This window comes from Ceratotherium simum, chromosome 19, assembly GCF_057802395.1.
Source record: "Ceratotherium simum simum isolate JZ-2026a chromosome 19, ASM5780239v1, whole genome shotgun sequence".
Lineage (NCBI taxonomy): Eukaryota > Metazoa > Chordata > Mammalia > Perissodactyla > Rhinocerotidae > Ceratotherium > Ceratotherium simum.
This window is the reverse complement of record NC_141918.1, coordinates 21404515-21417505: the sequence shown is the minus strand read 5'-3', so window position 1 is coordinate 21417505 and position 12991 is coordinate 21404515.

Sequence of the window (12991 nt, the reverse complement as noted above, 5' to 3'; positions counted from 1 at the left end):
ATAAATAGAAAGATATACCATGCTCATGAACTGGAAGAATCACTATTGTTAAAATGTCCATACTACCCAAAGCAATACACAGATTCAATGTAATCTCTATCAAAATTCCAATGGCATTTTTCACAGTAATAAAACAAACAATCCTAAAATTTTATGTAACCATAAAAGACCCCAATAGCCAAAGCAATCTTGAGAAAGCAGAACAAAGCTGGAGGCATCATGCTCCCTGATTTCAAACTTATTACAAAGCTATAGTAATTAAAACAGTATGGTATTGGCATAAGAACAGACACACAGATCAGTGGAACAGAATTGAGAGCCCAGAAATAAACCCATGCATATACGGTCAATTAATTTACAATGAAGGAGCTAAGAATATACAATGGGGAAAAGACAGACTCTTCAATAAATGGTGCTGGGAAAACTGGATAGCCACATGCAAAAGAATGAAACTGGACCACTATCTTTCACCATACACAAAAATTAACTCAAAATGGATTAAAGACTTGAATGTAAGACCTGAAACCATAAAACTCCTAGAAGAAAACATAGGCAGTAAGCTTCTTGATATAGGTCTTGGCAATGATTTTTTGAATCTGACAGCTAAAGCAAAAATAAACAAGTGGGACTACATCAAACTAAAAAGTTTCTGTACAGCAAAGGAAACTATCAACAAAATGAAAAGGCAACCTACTGAATAGGAGAAAATATTTGCAAATCATGTATCCGATAAGGGACTAATATCCTAAACATATAAAGAACTCATACAACTTGATAGTAAAAACAAACAAACAAATAATCTGATTAAACAATGAGGAGAAGATCTGAATAGACATTTTTGCAAAGAAGACATACAGATGGTCAATAGGTACATGAAAAGATGGCCTACATCATTAATTATCAGTAAAACGCAAATCAAAACCACAATGAGATATCACCACATACCTGTTAGAATGACTTATCAAAAAGATAGGAAATAACAAGTGTTGGTGAGGATGTGGAGAAAAGGAGAACCCTTATGGATTGTTGGTGGGAATATATGTTGGTGCAGCCACTATGGAAACAGTATGGAGGTTGCTCAAAAAAACTTAAAACAGAACTACCATATGATCCAGCAATTCAGCTTCCAAGTATTTATCCAAAGAAACCAAAAACACTAATTCAAAGATATATGCACCCCTATGTTCATTGCAGTGTTATTTACAATAGCCAAGATATGGAAACAACCTAAGCATCCATGGATAGATGAATGGATAAAGAAATTATGATATGGAATGTTAATGAAATGGTAATGGAATATTATTCAGCCATAAAAAAGAAGGAAATCTTGCCATTTGCAACAACATAGATGTACCTCGAGGGCATTATGCTAAGGGAAATGTCAGACAAAGACAAATACTGTATAATCTCTCTTATATGTGGAATCAAAATATATTTTTAAAAAACAAGCTCATAAATACAGAGAACAGACTGGTGGTTGCCAGAGGCAGGGGGTGGAGGGTAGGAGAAATGGGTGAACTGTTTTTTGGGTTTTTTTAGATTAAATAAATTAAATAAACAAAAAGTAGTAAAACTTGTAGATAAATACATAAAAAGGTAAATGTTATGTGTTATGACAAATATAAACAACGCAACTAAACAAATGAGAGAAGAAGCAAGACAGAAAAGAGAAAAACAACTAAGCTTTTTAATCAATAAATACAAAATAGAAAGAAATAAAAGAATGTGCTATTTTAAGCTGATAAATCAAAGTAGGGGCCAAAATATATACAATACAAATTTGAAATAAATATAAAATATGCATTTTCTTAATGATATATGTAACAAAAAATGACATAACAGTTGAGATGAATCAGTTATATCAATAAGTGTGAATAGTCTCTGAAAAAGACTATTAGTTTTGAAAAAAACTTTCAAATACTCTGAAAGACAGGAAAGTAGACTTGAACAAATGGAAAAATATCCCTATTCTTGGATAGTATGAGTGAACATTATGAAGATGTCAATTTTTACCATGTTAATACATAAACTTAATGTGATTCTAAAAAAATATTAAGGAGCCAGATAAGTTGTTTTAAATATTTTATGGAAAAATAATTATAGTAGAAAAGCTAGAAAAATCCTTCAAAAGGAGCAATAGAGGGCACCTAGCCCAACCAAATATTAAGACATAATTAAGACAGGATGTTATGGGAGTATGAACAGAGGGAAAAGAAAGCACAGAGATAGACCCAAGTACATATGCAAATTTAATATATAATAAACTGGCATTTCAAATCACTGAGGAAAATATGTATTTTTAAATAAAAGCTATTAATGTACTGGACATCCTTTTGAAAAATATAATATCAGATATATATTCCAAACGTACCAGAATAAACTAAAAACGGATCAGTTATCTAAATGAAGCCATACATATACTAGAACAGAACATGGATGAATTCCTTTATAATTTCAGTATGAGGAAAGCTTTTCTAACTTTGACTCAAAATCCAGATACAATAAGAGATAAACTACATAAAATATGTTAAAAATAACCTTTACATGGGGAGACAAAAACCATAAGCAAAAAGAAAAATGACAAAATGTGAAAAAATATTTGCAACATATATTGCAGATAAAGCGTTACTATTCCAAAAATATAAAGAACTCTGAAAAATGAGCTACAGACATGAACATATGCTTCACAGAAAGAAATATACAAATGATCCTAAAATACATTTAGGATGTTCATGGTCACTTAACTTATAAAATTGAAGATTAAAACCGCACTTATTGACCATTTCTCACTTTGACAAAAATCCAAAGCTTGAGAATATACCTTGTTGGTGGGGTTATGAAGAAACACATTCTCATACATTGTTGGTGAGAACATAACATTATACCACCCTAATGGAGAGGAAGTTGGCAATATCTAGAAAAAAACAAATATAACTTTTGACTCAGCAATTCTAGTTCTAGGAATTTAGTATGAGGACATACTTCCATAACTACAAAAAACATATACAAGGATATTCATTAGAACATTAATTATAATAGCAAAATATTGAAAACAGGTTAGATGCCCAGCAGTAGCAGGCAACAGATTTTTATAGACTACTGTATATCCAAACAATGGAGTACCATGTAGCTAAACAAAAAGACTGAAGAAGATGTCTATAAACTGATAAGGACTGATTTCCAGAATATATTGTTAAATGAAAAAAAAAAAAAAGTCTTGCTATCTATTGTGTAGGAATGAAGAGAATAAAGAAGATACACATTAAGTGGGTTTGTCTGTTTGTGTACATATTGCTTATTTTTGCAAAATAGACACAGGAAAAATAAAACAGAAACTAATGAAAATGGTTACCTAAAGATGGTAAGTGGGAACAAAGTAAAAGAGAAAGTAAAAAGAATCAAAATTTTCTGATTAATATATATGTATATATGTAGTATTTAATGTTATATATAAAATATATTGTTATATATAATCTTTATATATCAAATTAAATAACATTAATATAAATATAACAAATTTATATTTATTAATATTAATTTACATACGGTGATATTTTTATTCAAATATATTGATATTTTGATGTATCAATAAATATATATACTTTAATGTACTATATATAGTATTTAAGGACTGTGTAAATATTTAATATACTATATATAGCATACTATATATATAGTATTTAATGTGTGAGCCATATAAATTCTTTATATAATTAAATAAATCAAGAATACAAAAACACTAAAATTGACTATAAATAGAAATAAATTAATTTAACTGTATATCAGATTTATACCATAAGTGTATTGATATTTTGTGGGTACTGGAGGATACACTAAATGAGTAAATATATTGATGTTGCTGGGAGTCAAGATTCTCGCTGTGGGAAAAGTAAGAGTCAAACATGGACTGGGGAAAGTATGGAAGAACCATGCAATGTAGCTATCAGAATAGGATATATATATATGTATGTACATGTACATATATATGTATATGTGTATACATATATGTATATTTACAAATACATATATGTATACACATATATGTTTTTTCTAGCTCTATCCCCTAAAAGTGCACAGAAACAATATGCACACCATGAACCCAGATCTTGGTTTCTAAATACAATTCCCCACTAAAAGAAACCAGGGATCCTCAGAAAAATGGTTGATTCTAGGTCTTGTGCAGAGAAAGTATAAGGTAAGTTTGTAATATCTTGCTGAGCCAGAAGACAAGGCAGTAAGACAAAAGAGGTGGGGAGGAGGAGAAAGTTCTTCCTTAAAGGAGGTCTATTAATAAATGTAAAATGAATGATATAAATAGAAAGACATCACTTTGCAAGCACTAATGTAATAACTGATTTAAGCAAAGATCATCATGAATTCTAAAAATATTGAATGAAATTTTGTTGGGTACAGGATATTCATAACAGTCTTAAAGTGTCACCCACAGTTATCAATTGCAAGAGAAAAGGATACCTTTACAATGGAAGAACCTCAAAGATGCCACCTTAATCAAATAAACTTAACATCACCAATAATGGAATAAGTCAATATTATAAGCCTCCTGATGTAAAACACTATGCAGGGCACAAGATCATCTGTGTAGTATTCTTGATAAAAATGTTTAACTTGACTCCAATAATATAGAAATAATCAGTAGAAAATTATACAAAATAACTGCCCTGGACTTTTCAAAAGTCCCAGTCATGAAAAATAAGAGAGGAACTCTTCTAGATTAAAAGAAATTAAGACAAGACAACTAAGTGTATTGAATGACCTTTGATTGAATCATGAGTTGAAAAATAAAACAACTGTAAGGGATATTAATTGGATAATTGGGACATTTTTAGTATGTGCTGATATCAGGTAAGATTCTTGCATCAATGTTATATATTTTGAATATGACAACAGCACTGTAAGGTTATGAAAAGGGTTATGAATAAGATTATGAAGAATAATGTTCTTATTTTGAGGAAATATATGTTGAAGTATATAGGGGTGAATTATCATGACATCTGCAACTGATGTTCTTACGGTTCAACAAATATATATATACACGAGAGAGAGATTGCAAATGGGGTGAATTGGTAACAACTGGTGAATCTAGATAAAGAGCATATGGGTGTTCATTATATTATTTTTTTAGTTTATCTATTATAGTTATTAGAGTTATCCATTAATATACTTATCCATTATTTTTTAGTTTAGTTTAATTTTTCAAAATAAAAACTGGAAAAATTTTTACAAATCATTTAGCATTAATAAACAAAAAGTATTAACTTGGAAGAGTTCAGAAATTATTTTAAGCTGAACAAAACTAATCATCATAATATAATTATAGTCTGGTTATTTAACAGTTTCTTATCACCTAAACAAGAATAACTAAAGGAAGCACGTGGCATTTGTTTACAACCTATCTCCATATTAAAGGGATATTCTGATCAGAAGTAAGAATACTATTTTCTCAGATATTGTCCTCATCCACCAAACATGGGTAGTAATACTCAAGAATGTTCACTCTTCGGTTAATTCTAGAAAAGTATTGTAGATTTTGGAGTAAACAGAAGTTAGGCTGGGGTCATTAATTTAATGTTTCAAAATCACTAATTAAATTTCCACATTGGCATCAGGGAACCCTGGCTTCAAGTCCTACCTCTATTACTCACTAGACATGGAATCACCATCTAATTTATTCAGACTTCACATTTCTTATGTGTGAACTGTGAATATGAACATCTAGTTCATTCCCAACTCTGAAGAATTGTAACTTAAATAGACACTATATAATAGCACAATGTCTGGCCAAATTAGGGGCTCTATAAATGTTAGTTGAATCTGAATCTGGTATTGTCTAACAAAATCAATGGTGTAACTTGTTTTTGACACTTCAACTTGGTTCTTTCTATATTAATATAGTCATTGGTGCTGTCTGCAAGGGAAAATACATTGAATTTCATAAGTATGTACTCCCCAGTAGAGATACATCTTCAATTAAAATTTGTATAAAATCACAGTTGTCAAAAAGGCACAAGGCCATATGTAAACTAATAAGAAATTCTCATCCATAATTGATCCACAAACAGTTTTTTAATTAATGCATTTTTTAACAACTATTCAGTGTGACATTGGTATTATTGAAATTAAAACACTTAAAAATATTGTTGTCATTTCCAAATACATAAATACACCTAAAAATAATTTTACCTCTTGTAATTCCCCTTTTACAGAAATATGCCCAACTTATCAAAACCGAGTCACCTTATATATGAATGAAGCAGGTAGTAATCTATGCATTGTATTTTGAGAAATGTCATGGCAGAAAGATCCCCAGTCCCCTCCCCCTAAAGACAACAAAAAGGTCCCAAAAGTGGACAACCCTACAGAAAAGAAAAGATCAGCAGTCAAAAAGCCTCTCCCACCCTCGAAAATATTTTAATTGTTTGCATCTCTTTTAAATATGCTCCAGTAGGAAAATGTGCATAAAAGGAACAGTGGGCGTGAGATGAAGGCAAATCCTCTAATTCACTATTTTTCCAGAGGCTAAACCACATCACATAAATAGTAGATTACAGAACCAAACAGGGCACCTTGGGTGGCTGAGCTGTCGAGAAGACCCCTTCTTCCACCTACTCGTGTTAAACACACACCAGTCCCTGTTTGTAATCATTGATTTGTGTGGACGTTTTGTTTTATCATTGAGGAAGAAGAGAAACGTTTATTTGGTGCCAGAAGCCACCAAGTTGGGGGGGACAAGAATAATGAAGGAGATGGCATCTATTCCCTGCCTGATCCATCCAGGTATGAGTGCCTGTGGTTCCAGAGGTAAAGGTGAGAAGGTGATAAAACTGTCTTATGAGAGATTTCGCTGTGAATCTTAGAAGGCTTAAGAGACAGAAGCAGCTGGAATGTTTTCATGAAAATCTTTGTGTAACACTTGGCACAAGTGAAATTTTGAGTTGGGGAAAAAGCCTTCCTCTCTGGTGTTTCCTCCCCCACTTTGCTCTTCTGTGGCACTCTGAGGGCTGACAGCTTTGTGGGCAGCCGCACTGGGGAAGATAGGAGGGCCACTGTCAGCTCATGCAGGAGGTACAGCTCTGTAAAGCAGCTCTGTGAGTCGAGACTCCGTCAATGGAGAACAACACAGGAGAGAAAGAATATCTGGTCATGTGGGGAAAAATGGGATTTAAGCACACATGAGGCCCCCGTCCCTTTAATTTATACCACATGCTGCCACTGAGTCAGTCTTCCTCAAAGAACCCTTTTATCCTTTTTTAAAAAAATTCTTTTAATCAAAAATATTTAGACATTTCTGTACTATAAGATAAAAATTTCCAGTCACAACCTTCCAAAATGTGACCTAAACTAATTCCCTTTAATTTTCTATAAGAATCTCTGCTGTAGTCAATGTTCCCCAAACATGTTTGCTACTTTCTCTTTCCTCCCAGTTCCTTACCTTTGATCAAAGTATTTCATTTCATGAACTTGCTATAGCCTCCCGCATCCTCTCCTGCCCTTCTAAACACAAACTAGGTCAAGTATCATCGGTTCCATAAACCTTTCACAGCCTTCAGCAAACCACTTGGATCTACTGCTCCTCCCAAAATATGGCACAAACTGTCGATATTCAGAAATTCAGATATTATGCATTACAAACTGAAAACAAATTTGGTTGAGACTTCATCAATTATATATTGTACAGGAACATGTTTTCTTCTGTTGTCTGATTTTATATTTGGCTTTCGTATTGTATTTTTGTCTGGCTTTCCATTCAGAAAGTAAGTTTTGTCATGTTACGGTTGGTGTTATTTTCATCTTTACATCTTCCACAGTGCTTAGCACAGAGAGGTCTTCTATAAATATTTTTGGTGGATAAATTGATGCATTTATCCAGCATGGTATTAAGAAAAAAACAGATGGAATATTTGGGTTGACAATTGCACCACATTTTGAGATGTTACCCGTTTACCTCTGTCCAGAAAAACCTCTTTTCATGTCTCATCTTAAATTTCTAGTAATTGAGGTAAAGTCAAAAACACAGGGCACAGTCTGTCAGCATTTCATAGCAAAAATTTTCCCAACCCACAAGCAAGATTATCAAACAGATAAAATGTTCATAGTCACCTCTTCTTTCATCAGGTTTACCAACACTGAATATATGACTGACTACATATAAGATTAAATCTATCTAAATGAGGCACCATGATCTTTTTATTCTCCATTATGAATAATTGTAAAGAAATTTAATTAAAAAATTGCCAGGAAACTTATGGTCTAAATAAGCTCTTTATATTTATCTTTAAAGTATACTTTTATGTACTAAATAAAGACTCTTCTCTTCAAGTTTTTCGTTATTAGTCAACTGCACTGGCAGAAGGACCAAAATGTTTTGTTTAGTCTTTTGCCTCCTTATTCACTAAGAATCAAAATTAAAGTTATCACATTAAAAGCATCAGCAGCTTTTAACTCCTCTTTATACAACACAGTCAAAGATTATTAAGAACTGATGGTTATTAAACATGAAATTACAGGATGTTTTATTTTAATAGTCTCTTGTGTGCATCAAAAAGCATTGCTTTCTCTTGTATGAAACCTCCTCTCTTTTATTGTTTTACTAATACATTAATGTTATAAATCCTTATGTCATAAAAATGTACAATAGGAAGAAATCTCTTTGTTTATCATTAGCATGAGAAATCAGCCCCATGTTCAATTCAACACATTTCAAGACAAAAGGAAACCACCGATCTCCAACCTCCAGTGCAACAGAAATTAAGCAGAAACAGTAGACTCCGATGGTTTTTAAAACAATATATAAAACTAGATGAATGGATGGGGAGGGGAAAGCAGAGTTGATTCGGGTGAAAAGAAAAACAAACATTATAGTTTCAAAAACATATATTCCATAACAAGTTCTTAAGACTCCCAGGTGCAACATCAGCAGTGCTCGAGTCTCGATTTTTATTGTAATCTTGTGGCTTTTTATTTGTAACTTATATGAAAAGAATCATATTGATTGGGGCAGATTTAACTCAGTAAAACCTATTCTACTGAGATTGTCTGTGCTAGGTGATTTTATCAAGTTCTCTTTTGGTTTCATTTTCTTCCTCATCCCTATTCCCAGGGGAGGCTGCAGCCCAGCTTGCAGAGCAAATTGCCCTAAATTGAGTTCTTTCTCTGGCATAGACAGGGCTGCCTTTGGCTCCTCGGCTTGAAAACTTTATGCATTCTTTTTTCCTTCTTCCTTAACAATCCCTTTCCCTTTTTCCAATTAAAATGGAGAAGTTTGCACTGGTACCTGCTCCCAATTAAATGAATACTGCATTACCAGCCGCATTCCCAGATCTTCTTTACCCTCCCTTCATTAGCCTTATTCCTCTGAGGCTGCCTGGCTGTCTGCCAGGGACTTATGGCAAGAATTCAAAATCTTGCACACTTTATCCCCTCCAAATCATTCTTGAATATAAGCAGTCTGCTCCTTAGGCCCAGCATGAGAAATCCAAGAACATGTTCAAAACGGATAGGGGGTGGGGAGGGAGAGAAGAGAAAAATGATTTATTTAATAGGCTAAAAGCCTATGCAAAGAAAGACAAGCTAAGAGAGGTTAAGCTTTCCAGTTAATTGACCTTAGTTTCTTTTTTAAAAGCCTGAGTAGGAAGAACAACAAATGACAGTTCGATGGCCTTGCTTTGTTTCTGAGTGCCTTCATGCCTACAGGAAGCACATCATCATCTTCACACCTCAAGCGTGCCAATGCCCCAACACTCAAATTATGCAACATGACCGAAAAAGCCAACCTCAGAAGCGTAAGCAATTGTTTTTTTAATAAAGATCAACATGGAATTTTCCAACAAATGTGAGTGCTATGGGGCCATTGCGTCAGCCATTCTCAACTGACACTTGGAATCAGTAAGTGTGCATCAAGCTGTCATGAATGGTGACCCAGGTGTTAGGTCACAGAAACGAACAGGCATTCTGTGTGCCTCCACTGCTCTCTGAAACTGTGCAAAGTCCATTCACAGAGTCTTCGAACACATTTTAGCAGAAAATGTGATCAAATCCCAGTTCTGGTACATACTGTCTGTGTGACCTTGGGCAAGTTACTTAACTTCTCTGAGCCTCCTGGTCCTCATTTGTAAAATAGGGATAATAACTGTCTCTAACACCAAATGCTATTTTGTGGACTAAGTAGGGCATGTAACCACTGAGCACAATTCCTAGCACACGGTAGACAGCTAGTATAAATTCTTATTATTATTGCTCCTACTATTGATATTAAGCAAAAATACACATGATCTGACAGAACTTTTGTAGCCTTTCCCAGAATGTAGCAAGAGCTAAGCACAATTTGTAGGTGATTCCTAATTTTATGAAATTAAAAAATGTGCAATTGAATTCTCAGAAGCCGACCCTTGTTTGGCACAGACCCCAACACAGCTATGGCATCCACTATGGTCATTATTAGAAAACCTATCATTTAGTGGTAATTAGAAGTCATCAAACTCTTCAAGCACCTCAGAAAATACACAATAATTGTTGACTCTTTCTAAGGACAATATATGACTGAACACTTTTAAACAGTCATCACTGAATTCTATTTGTTTCAGTTCTGAGAATTAACATAGAATTTAGTTTATCTCCTAGTGAGAAATGTCCAAGGCATGCTATAGTGCCACAGTTTACTACTTAAAAAAAAGGAAAACAGTGCAAAAACGTAATTACTAAAGCTTTTTAAGTGATAATATTGATGTAAATACAAAAAGAAAAAATTATATTTATGAAAGGAGATAAATATTGTGAACACATTTGTGCTGATCATTTTTATCTCCTACAACAGACAACTCCTTTCTCTACGTGAGCTGCAAGATTATTGCTTGATTTGTAAGAAATACACTCTGTTTTCTGAGAAACCTAAGGCTGAAGATGTACTCTCAATACAGAAAAGTAGTTTGTAAACATTTTTTTGACTCATCAAATCCAAGTCCAATTTCCCATGGCATATTGTACAATTATTAGGAATGCAAACATTGGATTCAGAGAGCGGGAATTATATTCCAGCCTCACCTTTTGCTTGCTATACAACCTCTAGAAAGTTACTTAAGTTCTCAGACCCTCAATTTCCTCAAATATAAAACAGGGCTAATAATATCTGCAATGTGATGTCATTGTAAGAACTACATTTCAAATACTTGAGCCATAAGAAGCTCTCTACTTTTATCATCATTATCATCATCATCATTATCATAAGCATCACTATGATTATTGCCAAGTTTTGACTTTTCAAAGATTAATTGTTAAAATAGGAAAAGAATGTGAACTACGAAGCAAGAGATTTTGAAATGTCATCGGTCTATCAAATGTTGGTGGAACTACATTGAACCCAATAGAGGTAACACACACCTTATTGGTTCAGATCATGCATATTTGAGGGCAGCTCAATTGAGATGGTTTTTAAAGATGATGGTTTTAAGGAATGGATTGGGAAATTGATTGCGCCCAGGAAGTTATCTCAACTGTTGTTTAGCAAAAAGACAGAATCACATACACTAACACATAAGATAAACAAGGTCACATAGCAATGGCAGAGCCAGGACTTAAGCCCAGGTCTGCCAATTCCAGGTAAAGGTCTCTCGGGTAATCTTTATACTTAGAATTCAGAGAAGTCATATTACCTGGTTACAGGAGGAAAAAAAAAAAAAAACTCAGTAGGAAAGTGTGAAATTTTCCATTGTGTACTATCAGAGGCATTTTAAAATTACAAAATTAACTTCAAATAAAAATTTATTCTAAACCTCAAGTGTCACAAGTATATCCCCTTAATCCTGCCCTCCTGTTATAGATCCTGTGTTGGTTAATAGCACTACCGTCACCCACCCCAGAAACTTGGAAGCCATACTGATACTTTCCCCCTCAATAAGTCACTTGTACTAACAATTATATTTCCATAACATTGACCAAAGCGGAATCTTCCCCTCAATCTCTGTTGATATTGCCTTAATTCAGAACCTCATTGTCTTATGCCCGAACTATTGAAATGTTCTCCCAACTAGTTTCTTATATCCCATCTTTCTTACTCACTCATCCTACATTCCACTCTCCATTCCTCCACATTCTCATCAAAATGATCTTCCTAACTGTCTGATTGTGCTGCTCCCCAACTTGAAACCTTTGATCTCCTGTCAGACTCTCCTCAGCCAGGCCCCTATATGCCTGTATCTTCCCACTCACATCCTCAATGCCCACTCTCACCCCCTCATGCCCTCTGTGTATCCGCCATTTTCCTTTTCATCTTTGCTCTTTGTTCTTTAGTTTATGCTGTTCTTCCAGTCTGTAATGCTATTGTTTTTCCCACTTAGCCTAAATATTCCATTAGTGCTTGAAAAGAAACTTCTATGTAAGTTCTATATGGACTCATAAGGTAAAGCTTGTGTCAGTTCCTGAGAGAAGTATGTTAAAATCTCTTTGGATTGTGGATTTGTCAATCTTCCATGTAGTTCTGTCCATTTATGCTTTATATGTTTTTAATAATATTATTAGGTATACGTAATTTCTAAATATATAAACATATATATTTATATGTTCCATTTAACTTTATATTAATTTAAAATCTATTTTGTATAAAGATGATATATTTATAGCAGCTTTCTTTTGGTTAGTATTTATCTGGGATAATTTTTCCACCCTTTTACTTTCATCTTTCCTGTGTCTTGATGTTTTAAGTATGCATCTTTAGATAGCATACAACTGGGATTTTTAAAATCTGGTCTGACCATTTTTGTCTTTTAATTTCAGAGTTCACCCTATTTTCATTAATTGGGATGACTGGCCTATTTGAATTTATTTCACTTAATTCATGCACCTGACACCGATCTATTTGATTTTCCTTCTGTCTCTTTTTTCCTTCTCTGCCTCCTTAATTCCCTCAAGAAGCATTTCCAGAACAACTACAATATTGCAAGCGCTATTCCAGACATTGGAGACCGGGGCTGAAGGGGAC